At 35.8% G+C, this 20,017-nt stretch overlaps 1 long non-coding RNA gene across 1 annotated transcript; it reads left to right on the top strand.

Annotated features, from left to right (window-relative positions):
• Nucleotides 1-1,088: 1,088 nt before the first annotated feature.
• On the top strand, nucleotides 1,089-11,841 carry LOC128210388 (uncharacterized). The gene is made up of 3 exons (XR_008257154.1): nucleotides 1,089-1,173; nucleotides 5,931-5,991; nucleotides 10,648-11,841. It is a non-coding gene; the product is annotated as an uncharacterized LOC128210388 (long non-coding RNA).
• The last annotated feature ends 8,176 nt before the right edge of the window (nucleotides 11,842-20,017 follow it).

Raw genomic sequence — 20,017 nt, 5'->3', positions numbered from 1 at the left:
GTGGACCCTTTCAGAGTCGAGCATGCTTTTCTCTGAAGGGATCTGTTGTGTTTGTTTGGTCTCGCAAGTTACAAATGGTGGCAGCGGGGGGATAATGACAACTGCCGGACCGGAGTTGCCTTACCCATGTGTTTCCCAGTCCAAGACTTGGGACGAGCTTTCTCTGAGGGGAAAGTAATGTAACGATCCGCTGTTTTTGGCGGATGTGCTTTCATAGTGTAATGGTCCTCTGTAGGTGGCATATGTGCGGTCAATGTATAACATTTCGTTATGGACAGAAGTACGTTCATAGTATGTATGAAATGTATGTACAATTTAGTGTATATATAAAGACCAGTGAAACCCTTTAGGGTTGAGCATGCTTTTCTCCGAAGGGATCTGTTGGTGTTTGTTTGGTCTCGAACGTTACACATAAAAAAACTGTGTGTCACTAAAGTCCAAAACCCTTGTTTTGGTGTTCAGTATTATGTTTAAGGGACTCCCTCATGTTTTTTTAAATGTACTTTCTTTATTTTAATTACGAAATAAAAGAGTGGCTAGTCATCAGGAGTATTAAAACTAAAATATCAAAAGCTGGAACCTTTCAGCAAATATTGATATTTACTTAATTATTGTTTTTAAGGACCAATATTTTCATTAACGTAAACAACAGGTTTTTTGATGCATGATTGGTCGATTGACACTTTCACATGATGTTATCAATTTGTATTGTCAAAAGGTCAAAATATCAATCTGATACAATTCTGGGGGGCCTAGTAGTTAAGGCGTTGGTTTTCTAATATATTTTTTACTATACTGGTGTGGGTTTGCACCCCACAAAAAAATCAAAACAAAATTGTTTATACTATAAATGAATTTTTTTTCTGCAATTACGATTTCAAAGAGTAAAATAATTATAAAATAAGTTTTCAGACGCATTTACCGGTTTATTCATTTTTGGTCCCAAAACATGAGCGAGTCCCTTAAAATATCATCAGATCTGATGTTGAAAGAAATTGGAACTTATCCTGCCCCAAAAAACATTTTCATTTCAGGCTTGTTCTAAGAATCCAATGAAAAGAGGCGCAGCTATGGCGTTGAAGCTGGCTGACATAAAACCAATTTCTCTCCCATCTCCTGATATGGAAATATTTCTGCAGACTGCTGATCCATGATGTATTGTGTGGAGATTCTGTGAGTAGATGTATACAGTTGTCTTTCTTTTATTGACATCAGCATGCCTGACAGCTAGTGATGTTATGATGATTGAATAGTTCAACATTGAATGGCAATTTTGAGAGTGAATTTTTGTATAATGATTTTCAATGTGTTTTGAATTTCTTTAGCTTTCTTTTCATGATTTAAGACGTTTTTTGGCGCCATTTTCCTCTTTTTAAACAAAATCTTATTGCCAACTTCTCAGCATAATTACATTTGTACTCCTGCCTCCCTCATACATATTTGTCTAAACAATAAAGAAATATATATATATATAGCAATAAAATAATGAAACTATTAAAGATGCAGAATAGATTTAGGGTCTAAACATGAATGGAAATAATTTTGTATTGATTGCTAATTGTTTGGTCTTCAATCTTTCATAATAGATGGTAATCATTGCCATTGTTAAGATTTCCAACTTGACTGACAACTCTAAAAATTATTGTTATTTAACTTGGTAGAAATTGTTTTGTAAAATATAAGTTTTTAATGAATTGAAAGTATTAATATACCAGTATGCTAATTAAGATGCTTTATGCTCGGACAAATCAGTGTACATGAAACTTAGGATCCGACCTAGGACAGGTTTAACATGTATAATAGACTTCATAACTAAACCTACTATAGCTCTTGGTTAAAGTTGTCTCAATTGTATTTTAATTTATATAAAGATCCATTGTTCTATGTTCTAGTGTTGTCTTTCAAAAGGGTATTGTTTAGCTTGCTTGCAGGGCGCTCTACATAGTTGTCACAATGGTGGTTTATGCTTGCTGTTTCAGCAGGCCAATGTTGTTGGGGCTGTAACTTGTCCAAGCATTTTGGGAAATTTAAAATAACCTGGCACAAATGTTATCCATAAAAAGAGTTCTGGCATGTGTGCAAAACCAATAACTTAGGCTTAAGTCAATGGTCATTTATGAAAAATTTCTTGTAATTTAGCTTCAGTGTCTGGGCTTTAATGTGGCCATGATTTTGCGGATTAGGAAATAATTTTTCACAAATGTTAACCATTTAATAGAAGAAGAACGTAAGTTCTAGCATGTGTGGAAGACGTTTGACTTAGTCTGTAGGTCGACTGTCATTTGTCAAAATTCCTTGTATTTATATTTTATATGGCTTGTCTTGGCGTTAACATGGCCATGCATTGGGGGATAATGTTAAATAACTTTGCGCTAATGTTCTACATGAGAAGACAGTATCCCAGTCATTAAACAATGCCGATATTTTCATATGATTATTATATTAATGAAAACTTTTTGATATTTAATTCAACAAAACTTTCGTGGAACTGTTTCACAAATTTGTATTTTAAGGTAGTCTATTTCATGATTTTGCTTTCAACATTGGCGGGCTTAACATTGTTGGCGATTTGCAGACATAGCTTTAGTTCACTGTGAAGACTTCCAGCATTAATTCAATATTTTTCAATGTTAAATTGTTTAGTTTACTTCTGTTTTTATTCTAGTTTGTTTGTATTTTCTGTTTCTTTTCGAGGTAATGGTGTTAAATGTTTAGACTTCATTCTTTCATCAGATGGAAGAGCCTCAAAGCTATATTATTTTATTTCAGGTAATTCATGTTAAAACATTTTAAATTGGCAAGTTTTAATTTGGCTTGAAATGATCTGCTAGACTAGAAATGGTCCATCTGTCTATTACACTTCCTTGCCCGCTCTGTATCTCCTAAACCCTACCTAGGATTTTCATGAAACTTGGGTCAAATGTTAACCACATCGAGACTACATAAAGAACCAACATTACATGCACGATGGCTCCATGTCTAGGTCAAATGTTGGAGCCATAGATTTTTGTGTCCACTCTTTATCTTCTAAAACCCTTAAAGGATTTTCATGAAACTTGAGTCAAATGTTCACAAGAACAAGACAATGAAAGATCCCACATTCCATGCACGATGGCTCAAGGTCAAGTTCAGTGTTAGAACAAAAGATTTTGTGTCTACTCTGTATCTTCTAAACCCTTTCAAGGATTTTCATGTAACTCGTTTCAAATGTTCACCTCATCGAGACGACTTGCAGAATCTCATGTACATACAAAGTGCAGAACTCAGAACTTAAATTAATTGAGCATGTTGGCTCACGTTCATAACTGAATAAAACATGATACCAATTACATTATTTACTGCAGTAAATAGAAAGGTCTTTAAGATATGATTTGTTTCTAAAGACCCATAGATAAATCTAGCATTGTGGAAACATGGGTGACTGTTTCAACCAGAGATGGTGAAAAACATATTTTTATACATCTTTCTTTAGTTAATAAATATATACATTGTAGAAAAACCCCACCATGCATATCTTCAACATCACTGAACTTTTGCATTACTGTAAAGATTTGCATGCAATCGTTCACAACACCTCGGCCATTTTTTTGTTGAAAACCAACCTTGGATGCTGGTAAATCAGTTGAAGTAATTGGTAAGATATAAAGTAATAGTTAATTAATTGCAGTGTTTTAAAGTGTATTTTGTATAACTAAGTTTAAATTGATTGCCAGTGAAATGTATTATTGTATAAATAATTAAGGCTCCCAAGAGTATTGTCATTAAGTTTAACTGCTAAATTGAAATAACTACACTATCTTCTTGCAACTTAGTTAAATGTTAAGATTTCTGACATTGTAAACCATCCATATACATCCAAGGTTGTTTTTTAATGGAAAATGGCCAAGGTGTTCCGAATTGGATGCATTATTTTGATGTTGACCAAGTATGATAATTCAAGTTTAAACATTTTTCATTCAACATATAATATTTATTAGGTATCCAACATCAGCAGCCAATTGTATAAAATTGTTAATTCTTTGGTTAGGATAAAGTTACCCAAATTATTTATTGATTGGTCATTATTTATCCCATTTTTTTCAGTTAACCAATCAAAGTGTTTTACTATGTGAACTGCCCAACAAATAACCTTTTATGGGTTAACTTTTTAAGGCGGATCCGTGGTATAGTGGTAACACACTTTACTGATAATACAGGGGTCAAAGGTTTGATTCCCCGCCGCACCACTAAAGAAATACTAATCCTCTTCCAGGAGAGACATTAAATAGGGGTCCTGTGTGACACAGCTATACACTGATGTATGTTAAAGAACCAGGGTAGCTCTAACCAGGGTTACATTCTGTCTTTGCACTCAATGCTCCAAAAACATAAAATGACTGACAGTCTTATCGGAGCACTCGCCGAATTGTGACTGACAATCTTATCAGAGCACTCGCCGAATGGGCCTTGAATTCAGATGTGAGTATAAATAAGCTTACACACCATCACCTTTTTAAGGTTTTATGCAATTGGCTGCAGATTGCAACATTGTATGTTATGCTAGTATACATGATGTCCTGAAACAGATTAAAACAAAAGAGCGTATAATGTTTCCCTCTGAATGGTTTTACTTACACTAATAAGCGGTACAATGTACACTTAAGAAGATTATTTGTGAATGAATAAGTATAAAATGTCATCAATATTTAATTTATGATAATATTGACTGAAGTAAACTGTAGAAGGGATATCGCCCAAGACGTTTCAGAATAATATTGGACAGTGCCTATGCAGTGATTAATTTTCAACGCTGATTGAGTGCATTCCTTGGAACTCCAAATATTTCACTTTCATAGGTCCAGCAATCATCTGAGAGTCTCGAGCTAGTGTTGTGCATACATTTTGTACTAAAAAAATAGTACATGTCCCTTGTCCAAAAAAGCGCATATATTTAGGATTAGGAATGATTGGTCCCCTCGAAAAAGTGTAATATATATGGAAAACAAAATAAAGTATTAAAGGGATTTTGGATTAAAAACGTAAAGGGTGAGGTTTAGGTTTAAGGTTAGTTTTGAATCCCTTCCATCATTTAAGTATTAAAAAAAAAATCCTGTATGACCTATCCACCACTCCGGATGCGCAGCAAAAAGGAATCACTGCCAATGTCAAATGATGGTTAAGATTTGTACCCTTTGATAATACCCCTTCATTTTCACTATATCATCCTATTTGTCTGAATTTGCATTTACAGCTACCCTTGATTAAACAACCCCTAATCCTTTATGGGTGATTTATACCTGACCCCTTCTTAACATATAGCTGGCAATTGGTCAGTCAATATTTAAACTTTTCTGAAAGTTACAAAAGCTAACAGAGACCCCTCAGCCCTGTCATAAAATCAAATTTGAAAATTGTCTAAAAGACTGGAGTGTCCGTTTTCAATTTGTACTGGCATGAAATGCAAATATGGCTTTAAGATCAAATCAGAACCCTTGACCCTTTACTTTATGTTGTAAATCATTATTGTTATTGAAGGTTGTAAACCTATTGGCATAGTTGAAACTACTATAGGGGCTGGAAAATACTAAGTCTATGCAGTTATCTTTTTTGGTATAATTATATTAATGGGAAAAGCAATTCTCATGTTCAGGAGGGGCTCTTAAAACTGGTTAATAGTATTCAATGCAAAAAACAAGGATTTTCTCTGCTTTAAAATGGGCATATGTTGGGCCTACATACAACATTTTAAAACAATTAGATCTTCTTTTTTACCGGAGTGGTAGAAAAAGTCTCAATTTCTCAAAATTATTCTGTTTTTCAGTATAATGTTAATGAAAATAAATTATTTTAGCATTGAAGTGGTAGTAAGCAGTGTTATATAATCCCAATTTATAGCAATATTTCATTCATAAATGTATATTTTAAAATGATGGCTTTCTTTCACATTTCAGTGTCGCCATACCAGTTATTCATATTCACAATTCCAAGGCCCCTGTCCACAATCACAAAAAGGTGAGAAAAACAACGCCATCAAAAATATTGCACAAATGTTTAAGGGCATCTTTTTGCACAAATGGTCTGTGTGTAAGGGCAGCATCCTGCTCAAATGGATTGTGTGTAAGGGCAGCATCCTGCACAAATGGATTGTGTGTAAGGGCAGCATCCTGCACAAATGGTCTGTATTCAATGGCAGCATCCTGCACAAATGGTCTGTATGCAAGGGCAGCATCCTGCACAAATGGACTGTGTGTAAGGGCAGCATCCTGCACAAATGGTCTGTGTGTAAGGGCAGCATCCTGCACAAATGGTCTGTGTGCAAGGGCAGCATCCTGCACAAATGGTCTGTATGCAAGGGCAGCATCCTGCACAAATGGACTGTGTGCAAGGACAGCATCCTGCACAAATGGTCTGTATGCAAGGGCAGCATCCTGCACGAATGGACTGTGTGTAAGGGCAGCATCCTGCACAAATGGTCTGTGTGCAAGGGCAGCATCCTGCACAAATGGACTGTGTGTAAGGGCAGCATCCTGCACAAATGGTATGTATGCAAGGGCAGCATCCTGCACAAATGGACTGTGTGCAAGGGCAGCATCCTGCACAAATGGTCTGTGTGCAAGGGCAGCATCCAGCACAAAAGGTCTGTGTGCAAGGGCAGCATCCTGCACAAATGGTCTGTGTGCAAGGGCAGCATCCTGTATGCAAGGGCAGCATCCTGCACAAATGGACTGTGTGTAAGGGCAGCATCCTGCACAAATGGTCTGTGTGCAAGGGCAGCATCCTGCACAAATGGACTGTGTGTAAGGGCAGCATCCTGCACAAATGGACTGTGTGCAAGGGCAGCTGGTCTGTGTGCAAGGGCAGCATCCTGCACACATGGACTGTGTGCAAGGGCAGCATCCTGCACAAATGGATTGTGTGCAAGGGCAGCATCCTGCACAAATGGATTGTGTGCAAGGGCAGCATCCTGCACAAATGGATTGTGTGCAAGGGCAGCATCCTGCACAAATGGTCTGTATGCAAGGGCAGCATCCTGCACAAATGGTCTGTGTGCAAGGGCAGCATCCTGCACAAATGGACTGTGTGCAAGGGCAGCATCCTGCACAAATGGTCTGTGTGCAAGGGCAGCATCCTGCACAAATGGTCTGTGTGCAAGGGCAGCATCTTGCACAAATGGTCTGTGTGCAAGGGCATTTTAACATTTTTAGCTCTACTGACCAAAGGCCAGAAGAGCTTATGCGATGGTAATGTGTACGTAGTATGTGCGTCCGTGTGTCTGTAAACAATTGCTTGTGAACACGATACAGTCTTCAGTTTTGATTGTATCACGATGAAACTTGTACAGTATCTAGATATCCATTAGAGCTCGGTTCCTTTTGAAAACCAGCCAGATCCCCCCATGCATGCCTAGATTATGGCCCTTGATAGTATAAAAAAATGCTATTGTGTAAACACTAGCTTGTGAACACGATACAGTCTTCAGTTTTGATTGTATCTCGATGAAACTTGTACAGTATTTAGATATCCATAAGAGCTTGGTTCCTATTACTCAAACGTACATGCTCTGGATTGAAAATGACCACAAGGGCCATGCTTGTAGAGCATAGGCCCTCTTGGGCCTCTTGTTTGTTTATGCAGAATAATGAATGTCCTGATACCTGGACGCTGAAACTGTGTTCTTAAAAGTAATTTTGGTCTTTGATCCTTGAGCTTTTGACAGGACCACAGGAACTTTTGGGCTCATGGGATTGTCCCTGAAGTTTCCACTACATTATTGAATGGGAAAGACTGGAACTATCCTTGTAGTTTCCACTGCAGTATTGAATGGTAAAGACTGGGATTGTCCCTGAAATTCCCACTGCATTATTGAATTGGAAAGACTGGGGTTGTCCCTGTACTTTCCACTGGATAATTTAATGATAAAGACTGGGGTTGTCCCTGTAATTTCTACTGGATAATTTAATGATAAAGACTGGGGTTGTCCCTGTAATTTCCACTGGATAATTTAATGATAAAGACTGGGGTTGTCCCTGTACTTTCCACTGGATAATTTAATGATAAAGACTGAGGTTGTTCCTGTAATTTCCACTGGATAATTTAATGATAAAGACTGGGGTTGTCCCTGTAATTTCCACTGGATAATTTAATGATAAAGACTGGGGTTGTCCCTGTACTTTCCACTGGATAATTTAATGATAAAGACTGGGGTTGTCCCTGTAATTTCCACTGGATAATTTAATGATAAAGACTGGGGTTGTCCCTGTAATTTCCACTGGATAATTTAATGATAAAGACTGGGGTTGTCCCTGTACTTTCCACTGGATAATTTAATGATAAAGACTGGGGTTGTCCCTGTAATTTCTACTGGATAATTTAATGATAAAGACTGGGTTTGTCCCTGTAATTTCCACTGCAGTTTTTAATTGGAAAGATTGAGATTGTCCCTGTAATTTCAGCTGCAGTATGTTGAAGACTGATTTTTTTTTCAATTTACATTTCGTGTTGGACAGTTTGGTTTAAATTTGTTTAGAATCAACTTTGATTAAAACTTTAATTAATCTGGCTCATCCCTTCATCTTGTTTTTATTAAGTGTTTGCTGACTTGGAACTTTTTTTTAATTTTCTCTGAACACTACTTTGTGCTCATTTTAATGGTTATTTATTAAGTTACTGGTAAAACTTTTAATTAGTACAGGAAATCTTAGAATATTCAATGAAGCTTCAATTATTTGTCCTCGGGGAAATTCCATTTCTGGGTGTGTATTTAATTTCATTGTCAATTGTTGTAAATAGTCGTGTCTGATATGACTATTTGAGTAGGCTACAACTTTATTAATAAAGATGAAAGTGTTCAGTTATTATCACGATTTAGTTGATGTATCTTTTCATTTATTTGTATTTCAGCCAAAGTCAACTCAAAGCCATCCTTATGTTTTTTAATTCGAACAAGAATATATTATTCTTATTTAAGATCATATTTTTATCGGGGTAATTTTGCTGTACAATTCCCGGGGTAATATTCATATCAGGGTAATATTTTTGTATAGTTTTCAGGGTAATATTGTTGTATATTATACCTTACATAAATATATCCCTTTCTTTGTATATATAATTATAAAGTCAATCATTCTGTATGTCGGTGTATTTTAAAAATGTCTCTTCCCTTTTTAGCAGACATATTGTTTTTGCCCTGTCTGTCAGTCATTTAGTTTGTACGTCACACATTGTTTCTGCTCAAGAACTAGAGAACGCTAATTAAGACCCAGAAACTTCAAACTTAGTATACAAGTTGGTTATGACCAGTAGATAACCCCGAATGATTTTGAGATCAGTAGATGAAGGTCAAGGTTGGAGTGACCTTCAGGTGGAAAAGATATGTTGGCGGTGACCTAAAGCCCTGAAAATGGTTTCCGCTAAATGGTAAAGAACGCTTCCATCCAGGAACTTCATACTTGGTGTGCCAGTTGATCATGTCTAGTAGATGACCACATTGATTTTGAGGTCAGTAGGTCATTGGTCAAAGTCGCAGTGACCTTTAGGTGAAAAAACCCAGTTTCTGCTCCATAACTTTAGAACACTTAAACCAAAGATATTAATTCATATTTGGCATGCCAGTCAGTCATGAGTAGTTGATGACCCCTAATGCTTGTGAGATAAGGAGGTCAAAAGGTCAAGGTGACTTTGAGGTGAAAAAAATGGTTTCTCGCTGAAGAACTAAAGAACGCTTGCACCCAGGAACTTTATACGTGATATGTCTATTGGTCATTACTAGTATGACCCCTATTGACATCAGCAGGTAAAAATCACGGTGACCTTGAGGTCAAAAACATTTTCTGCTAAATAACTTAATAAGAATGCTTGCACATATATGAACTTCATACTTGATATGCCAATAATTTATTGGTCATGACAAGTTGATGATGCCTATTGATTTGGTGATTACTAGGTCAAAGTTCAAGGTATAGGTCGCAGTGACCTTTAGGTTAAAAAAAGGTTTCAGCATAAAAAATAAAGAACGCTTGCGCCCGGGAACTTCATACTTCACCTCTACTGATTCAAAGACCAGAAGGTCAAAGATCAATGTAACATTGAGGTAAAATAACGGCTTCTGCTGAATTATTATAGAATGTTTGGGCTCAGAAACTGCATACCTGCTTTTTTAGTTGGTCTTGATTAGTAGATGACCCCTTTGAGGTCAGTAGGTCAGGGTCACAGTGACCTTCTGGTGAAAAACAATTTGTTGGTCACAAGTCATGCAGTACCTCACACTTCTTTCAACTGAAGAACTAAAGAACACTTGGACCCAAGAACTTCATACTTGCTCTGCAGGTTAGTCATGACCTACGACCACACAATGGGGGAGACCAGCGCTTTTTAAAAAACAAAACAAAAAACATGATCTTTGAATAGAATAAAAAAAAAACTGTTTTTAATTGAATATCTGGTGTTTGTTAATTAAGGTATGTTTAAAAGTAAATGCATTTTATCAGTTTGGAAAAAAATGGTGCAAATAAATGGTATTTGATACATTTTCAGTGAACCTGGTGCTGTTGTTTCTCCATTTGTTGACATGCACACCTGTCAAATTTGCCCTATAAAAATGGTAGATCCTACCTAACTCTGACATGTGACATAACCATCTACACCTGAAGAGCTTCTATTTATTTTCAGGATTCTGGAGATGACAGTTTATATGTTACTCTTGTCATGCTGTTGATGGAGCACAGGATATAAGCACTTTTTCTGTAAGAAATACTAGAACAAGACACAACCCAGATGTGAGGGCATTGTTCACACTTCTCTGCTTTGAAACAATGTTTTCTATATGTCTTTGGTGTTCAGGTCTTTTTGCGGGAAATAAACAAGGTAAATCATGTACAATCTGCATACATGTATTGCAAGAGAACATTGACTTGCGTCTGGAAGAACGAAGTTATACTTCGTCCGTCTGAATAACCAATAGTACGGCTACCAGCTTCTAAACTGTTTTACTCATTCCTTTTATCTTTTATGAATTTTCCAAATGTTGACATGCCAAGAAATCCTATCCAATTTTCGATTAAGAAGGAAACCCCTGTATGCCAGCATATACCTGGAGTTTAGTAGCATATGCATTATGTTCCATTCAGTGGTTTTGTGCAAAGGGTTAAAGGGCTGACTTGGTTCTCCATGTAATTTTTATCAGTTATCTGCTGTACAGCTAATTCATTTCATTTAATGGCCATTACGACCAGCTTGAAATTCAGGGGAGCAATGATTTTGGTCATTTTTCGGAAAAATATTTCTATTGTTCATGTTTCTTAGGTTTAACGCTTCATCTCATTTTGTTTATTACGACACTTGTCAAAAATAAAACAAAAATTTCAATCATAGTTTATTATTAAGTATTGACATGATTTTCTTAACCATAGAAAGTATAATTATTAATTAACTAAGCTAAGCATTACATCTTTGATATTGTTTATGAACAATCTCCTTGATAACAATATTTAACTATCTAAACCACACTCTTGAATTATGTTTAAAGATTGAAAACAAATCAAATGTACTATAACTATATTTCTTAGTTCTCCAACAGCTAAATATTTTCCTCACGCAGGCCAAATCCTAATAGCCTCTTATAGATCAATACCGTAATCAAGTCGTTTAATTTAACAACTTGATTACGGTATTGTTCTATAAAGGATTTGGCCAGCGTGAGGATGTATTTTGACCCAAATAGAATCATGAACCCCAGTCAAACTTATCGACTACCGGCTCAAAATGTTGTGACTCATGTATATTTAATAAAATGATACCGGGGAGTCGTTTATCTGTGGATGTCGAAAATCTGCTTAAAGGGGCTGTACTCCGTATGATAAAATAGCGGGGGAAAAAGAAAATTGTCGAAAACTTACATAAACTTGGCATCGATGTGTACAATGCATTGAAACTTCGTTAAATAAAGTTATTATTATTATTATTATTATTATTATTGTTATTATTATTATTACTTACTAACTGAAGTACCACATAGTTTACAATTTATTTAAGTTTAGCAGTTATTTCGTATTTTTCCATTAAAAAGATTACTGGGTATGTCTACCAGGTAGAATTAATTCCTTATGCGTGATTGGCTAGTCGCTGTTATCACGTGATATTACCGAAGTACGTGTATAGCTTAATTATGTAATTAATAGAGTAAGCCGTCGAGCTCATTGGATACGACGCTGGACTGCAATTTTGGTGACACGGGTTCGAACCCGGTCTCCGACACAATTTTTTTTTACATTTTGGTACTTTTTTTACAATTATGATATCAAAGTGTAACACATTCCATTAGATAATTGTCCTGAGATTCGTTACAGAAAAAACTTTTTTTGTGCGAATCCGGTGTACAGTCCCTTCAAGGATTCATTGCACTTTGCGCTCATTATAAATAGATAAATAAAGGGTCTTCGCATTGATACAAAAAGCTTAGTTCCTTCATTCACAGCAACATATAGTTGATTAACGCGAGATGTGTAGCCTCAGTAGTAGTAATATGATAGTTAGTAGAAGGAATAGTAGTAGCTGTTGATGTAGAAGTGGCAACAACAACAATTCAGCAGGAGCGGCAGTAGTTTTAGGGATATCATCATTATCATCATCATCGTTGGTGGGGGTGGTTGTTGTGGTGGTGACGGTGGTGTTGTTGCGGTGGTGTTGACAGTGGCAATAGCAGAAGCAGTAGTGGTAGTATCAACAGCAATAGCTGCAGCATTACCACCTGTATTACGAAGACTTAAGAGCACACGAATTAAATGACCAACATAGTCGGTTCTGTTCGGTGGGGTTAAATACCTATTTACAGTAACGACCGTTGAGAGTCATGTTATTTTTTGGGGTGTGGGGCTGTGTCAATATTTTACAGAAAAGGAGTCACGCAAGGACAGCGACCATTGTCGTGATTTTATGTGGGTCAAAATATGTTCTTTCACCGGTCACGGTATGAAGACAATGCCAGATGAACACAAAACTAAGCAATTTTCTAGATTGAAACATTGCAAAAACAAATCGCAATCAGTTATACGAAAATGCATTTTAAACGCCTCAGAATGTGTTCATGATGATATGAACAAAATTGAAGTAAATTTAGCATTAGGAGATTCAGTTTCGCCAATGTGATGGGTTTTTTTCAAGTTTCGTTTGTATTTTTCATGGTGTATACGTATTCTTACGAACTCAATAATTTTTACAGTGAAAAGAGAAAAAAGCTTTAAAAATGAATAATAAGAGTGTGTGTTTTTGTTAAAAAATGCGAACCCAATAAATCTGACATTTTAAAATCAATATCCATACGCTTAGTAAAGCATACCCTTAAATATAATTTGACCTATGAGACGGCCAGATTCATATATATATGCTGTAATATAGGTTACATTTTCATTCCAAATAAAACGGTTGGTTAAGCATACCATTTTCATTAACATCTGTCATATGTCTAAACAAATATTGTTACTCATTAAAAAAAAACATATTTTTGTTTAAGAGTAAGTAAATAATAAGTTTTACTAAATTAAGTACTCGGTAATTATGTCTAACACTTGATACTTCTTCACGTTTTTCTGGGCAAAATTAAATACATTCTTCCAAATCTTGACCCGAACTACAGCAACTCCCTAGATATGATAACATGATTAAACACATGATCAGATTCTCGGTCAATTAGGGGTTAATGTGTAGCTGAAATTGACTCTCGTGTAGAAATGAAAAGTGGAAAAATTGGCTGGTATTTCTTGGCATGATATATGACTTTAACACGAGATGGTCTAACACAATATTGGGCGTCTTTGGGCGCTTCGTTCTTCTTGTTCTTCTGTGTCCGATCCTAGATACAATCGCCCTAACGACACGAACAAGGTCCAAGAACATTGTTCTCGGGTCAAAATTCCACGCTACCTACAAACCGGGAGGACCGAGAACTACACGAGAACAAAATGGCGGAAAGTAAAGTTAAGAACGATACCATTCGGAGCTCCTCGGCCATTTTTTCAAAAACAACGTTTTTGACAAAATGGCCGAGGAGTTCCGAATGGAACGATACGTGTAGGATTTACAGCGAACAACTCTACTACCGGTTCCCGGTGTTAGGGCGTTATACGCGAGTTACACGTTCCGAATCGACTCGATTCTATCCTGAAAACAAGCGCCCAAAGACGCCCAATTGACTGTTGTTGTGTGTATATTTAAATGTGATGTCATCTATTAAAATGTTATGCTGTTACTGTATTGATCGATCATATTGAAGTGTTATTCAAGAAATTCTTTCTTTTCAGACTTTACCACTTTCCTTTAATGGAAAAGAAAGAAAAACATTGCTGAATAAATACTTATTTCAAACACTGCTTTCTCTTTGATCTGATTTTTACGAATTACTTCTTTACCCTTCATTCAATTGACTTCATACTTCACATGATTAATATAACGGCCATCACTAAGTTGGGTTACGTAACTCCATATTATCCTAAACACAAAATATGGCCCTTGATCGACTTAAACAGTTTCGTTAAATGTTTTGGTAACTTTGTGTTTCAACTTAGATCTCAAATACTGTACATTCAATGGCTTTCATACTTTACACAGTATCTATCACAAACTAAGGATAAATTAATCCATATTACCCTTAAATCCAATTATGGCCCTTGATTGACCTTTTTTATTTCTTTTATATGTTCACAAAGAAAGAGAAACCTGGTTATTAGAATGACTGACGTACGTCGTTGTTCCGGCGAGCGAGCGAGTGGGCGGGCGGCGTCGCACTCATCTGTTGTGTCGAATAATTTTAGTAAGGTTCTACATATAATGATCGAACTTTATTTGTACAAAGAGTTAATGGCCCCGAGTTGGAACCCCGAGAGTCATGGTCAAGGTCACTTACTAAAATGGTTAGTACTGAAATAGTTTAATTGGGGTTAACATATTGGAACCATACTTGGTATATAGGAAGAGTTTATTGAGACTTCTTTGGATTGCGTCCGGGGTTCCTACGGTCGAGGTCACTGTAACTAAAAATAGAGAAAATAAACAGTTGAAACTGAATCTCACAATGAAAGTTCTTCTGTCAATCATTGAAAACCTGGTTTCGTTGCATTGCGGCGTTCCTTGTTTACTTTGTTTATTCTGGGGGGTTTTATTGCTTTTGACAGGGACATAGAACAGAATTATTGTATTCCAGGGACATAGTACAGCACTATTTCATTCCTTTCTAAGACAAAGCGCATATTAATTACGTCAGCTCTTGTTGTAAAGAATAATGACCAGGGTTCGTAAATTCTATGGCGGCCAAAATACTTTCTTACACCGGCGTACCTGTAGACAGCCCACATCCTCGGTCTGTAGTATGCTATGTATGCTACTAGCAAACAATAGAAAGATTGTACCATGTTTTCTGACGGCACACGTTCAACTAAAAGTGACAATTTGACGCGCTCATGTATTATTTAGAATTTTGCGATCTCCAGTTTTGAACACGATAATCCATCATTCGCGCCATGAATGAGAGAGGCTTCTTGTCTACCAGGTTCATCCTTAATTCTCAATTCAAACGAGGATTAAGACTGGGTGACTAATGTTATAGAATATGTTTGTCTGGAAATTAAACACAAGGCCTGGAAATTAATTTTACTTTACCAACCGTAAATATAATTTGCGAATGCTAACAGATAGATTGTAAACAGTATTAAGAAACCATCAAAGGGTGAGACATGTCAGTCTCTAAAGTCTGCATTTTTCATGATGCATCGTTTGATTTAGCCATGATTTTTTTTTTTGAATTCTTCACACTTTTGTCAACTAAAATAGACCAGACCTGAACCCGCATCAGCTACCTCAAGTCTGTGTTTTCCATGGAGCCTCATTTGATAAACCTATATTTCTTACTGAAAGTTCTTTGCACTAATACTTGTGTGATAAAAACTATAGAAACAGTTAAGATCAGTAGCCAAAAATGTAAGCATAAACCCCGTTTAATGGCACAGGAATTTAACGCCAAAGACTTAGAACACACACAAAAAAAATCACAAACAAGTAACATGGAACAACAGCACAAAACTCCATAAACAGCACAGTATATATATACTACGTAATGTCAACTAAAATGGACTTGAGACATGCACCAGCTTTTACCAGTCAAGATGTGTTAATGAACAGTTAATTGCCTGTTTTGCCTTTTATGTTGCATATGCTAAAGATTCATGATAACAGAATGAAAATACGGGTATTGAGTTTCAAGATATAAGATAATAGAATCTTTATACTGAAGTCGGGTATTCTAACAAGAAACATAAGCTGAATGAGCTATTTTCAGACATGAATAACAAAAATACACATCAAAACATGACAAGGAGCTGGTGACCTGGAAATAAATGCATATAGTTTTAAATAGGTACAATATTTAGAAAAAAAAATATTGACAAAAGCAGTTTCTTTATATGTTCATGCATAAAATTACAAAAAGTAAGATTGGTTAGAGATCTGTAAAGTTTCACTTGTTATCCAATTGAAATCAAATGACCACACTAATTAAACTCGACAAGCTCAAAGACTCTTCAGGAAGTACTTCACATATTCAATAATTTCCTGTATCCAAGGAAATATCCAGGAAAACGGAATTAGATGATTAATTATAAACGTGTTGAGGTAATTGGTGTTAATCCAAGTTAATTGATCAGACAATGTTTTGATGATTTCCGCTCTAAGGTTGTCCAGGTACACATTAGTTGGGGTGTAAAATATTAGTTTGAAATTACTTTGGTCTGGGTTGCCGATGGAGGTTTGTTTTTCGTTGTACGCTTTTCGTCACTGGCAATGTGTTTCCGACCAATGTTAATACAAAAAATCTACTTGTAAAATGTCCAGCAACAACAGCCTAAACATCCGTTTTTGCAGGCATCTGGCATTCCCCCACTGATCAAGTTCAAACCTTTCGATATCTGGCACTGTCCCAGGGTGGTGAATCAAGTAGTGGGTCTGAACATGTATTGCGCAATAAGACTAGAAGGGTGTGCTTGATTCGTATTGTCAGAGGATTGCGGCTTGATGTGCTAAACAATTGTGCTGTCAAATCAAAAATATCAGAAATAGTGTTACCTATAAGTGATACGTACCTTTCTGATGGTAATGAGGGTTATCGAGGGGTGGAAAGGTGTGAATCAATGTCAGGGGGCGATATTTACGAGGAATCCAGGAAAAAAAATGTCACAAATAAGATATATTGCACCTTTATATCATTACGTCAGACACTTGCATCAGAGATAAACATTTTTGGCAAGAGGTGCTACCAGTTGGTAAGGTTTCGTTCTCGACCACCTGCCAGACATTGAACGATATATATTGAACGATATTTGCAAGTGCATTGAAACAATTTGTAAATCAAATAAAGTCGGTACAGAGACAAACTCGTGTAGTGTTGTTGTTTTTTTACCTTGCCCATCCCATACAATGACTAAGACCATGTGACCACAAAGAAGGAACACAAACACATCAACTCTTCTACGGAACAATAGCACCATCTAATAGTGGAGTGGTACATACTGTTCTTTATTATACCTCTAGAGATTGTGTTATGGCACTATGACAATGATTCTAGAAGTGAGTATGACCACAGAAAGGGATAAAACAAACAACATCAGAAGCATGGTCCAACAGCACAAGATGGATCTATTTGGCAGGCTCACGACAAACGGTAGTACTTTCTGCACGAAGTTATGAAGGTTTGACGACGTTTAAGTATTAATTGTTTATACTTTTCTGTTATCTGTTCTGAAACAAACTCCAACCACTATGGCCTGCCTACGTTGTCATGCAGACGTCAAGATTTATAATTTCAACACGCTGTAATTTTAAAGAAAGTGAATTCCGGCGAAATTGAGGCTATTTGAGGAGCTGTTTGTCACAGAGAGTGTTTTATTTTGTGACAAATCCCCCACTTCACAGGAGACAGCAAGAACGATTCTCAAGTGTTTGGGTTTTATCCATTGATCATGTGCGATACGCACCCTTGGGGACGGTCCTTTTCGACAGGCTGTTTTTTCATGAAAAGTTATGAAATGTATCCTTTTGAGATTGTGCATGTTGGATTTTGATATGTACATACCACCGAGAACCTAAAAGCCATGGTTTATAGGTCCATAGTACTATAATTATACTAGTACTTGGTATATATAAGACTGTAAAAAATGGTTTGTTTTTAATCTTTGCACATATTGTATTTTGAATGTAACAATGTTAGTTGTGTTTAATACAGACGCCTATTTGGCTGTAAACGTATAACATGTATAAGGGGCGGTTCCAGGAGTTGATGTAAGAGGGGTGAATTTGAGGGGTGCACTTAAGGGGTACACATCGTGTCCCACCATATGAATCATAAAAGTAGGCTCTAAACATGTGAACTAGAGTTTGGGTGCTTCCCCCCCCCCCCCACCCAAAGAATAACTTAAGTCTTTAACGGTGCATCTTTTGAGTATGCATGATTTATCTACCATATCGACATAAAATATTAAAGTATTAATGATGGGGTTCTAAACGAGGTCAAATTACTCGGATATAATGGAAAGTTTTGTTGACCTTATTTTGAACAGAGCTCCGAAGGAGATCAAACGCAAACTTTTGTCGATGGAAAACACTTCTATCACTATGTAGAATAAATCTTGACAGTTCTCACAGTTCTGGAAAAGGTATATAAAACAACTACATAACTTAATTTCATTTTATAGAACCATGGCCACCTTGTGTGATCTGTAAAACACATTTTTATATGGAAAATTTACTATATTCCTTAGACTGCTAAACAGATTATCCGTCAGCTGTCTATTAATGCTCTTCTTAATTAAGTTATATATGCTGCTATGACTTCAATAATATAGACGTCAGATGTTTGCTTAGTTGCGTAAACTTTCCAGAAAATTGCGAAAACAGTCAACAAAATACGTTACGGTTCTTTTCACTTGGAACTTATTACTTTCAACTTCGGTAATTAAGTTGGATAATCGATTTATCAGGCAAAGTTTCCGCTTCTGTGGTCGTACTTTTTACTCAGTTTGAAATAAGAATAAATGATGCACTTCGAAAAAAGTAATCATTATATAATTATATTTGTTTTATATTTTTAAAAACGTAATTGAGTTCCCACGATCATAAATGTATTTCCTTCTTTTTTGCTTGATTCTTTTTTTGGACAGTCTTTATGTATTGTGTAGTGTTTATAGAATATATTAATTGATGTAATTCGAGCATTTTTGTAATGGAAAAGGTTTTTTTTTACTATGGAGTTTCTAAAGACATCGATGTTCGTGTATTATGCTTTAATAACATCTTTGATTAAGGTTTTTTTTTGTACAGCAGCTTGTCTGTATTTTATTCAACAAAATTAAGATTTGTGCACCGCCATAAAATAAGGCAATGTTATTACATGAACTTCTTAATTCCGATGTTGTCCTTGACTGAACTAAGTCTATCTGGTCGTCAGTTAATTTAAATTTGGAATAAGCAATGTCGTTGCTATAGAAATAATCTTTTTGTAAAAATCTTTGACAGAAGTTATATTTATCACTTTTAATGTTATTCAATCTTTCATTTTGAATACTGGGGTATAGTGTTGCATCTTTAGATATTAAAATATCAACCTATTTCTATAAAAAAACTGACAGATTTCCATATTCTGTTCCCATCTGATAAACGAGCTAAATGATAAGTAAAATAACACAATGGTTGACATCCTTTCACTTCATCATTAATTAACAGAAAGGATGTATGGTTTTCGTATATTAAATTTCAAACAAACACTATGCTGCAAAGAGCTCAACAAACAAGGTAAATGTGAATCTCAGTTTTAGCTATTTATATTTAAAATTCAGTTATATCAAAATTGATGATTATGTCTACATTTCTGAAAATGCCATAAATGTTAATCAGCTATTTATATTTAAAATTCAGTTATATTAAAATTGATGATTATGTTTACATTTTTGAACATGCCATAATAAAAGTTAATCATGTACGAAAACTAAGTTATCTAGACCAA

Source organism: Mya arenaria, chromosome 12 (genome assembly GCF_026914265.1).
Source record: "Mya arenaria isolate MELC-2E11 chromosome 12, ASM2691426v1".
NCBI lineage: Eukaryota > Metazoa > Mollusca > Bivalvia > Myida > Myidae > Mya > Mya arenaria.
The sequence above is the reverse complement of the archived record's forward strand: the minus strand, read 5'-3'. Positions and strand labels throughout refer to the sequence as shown.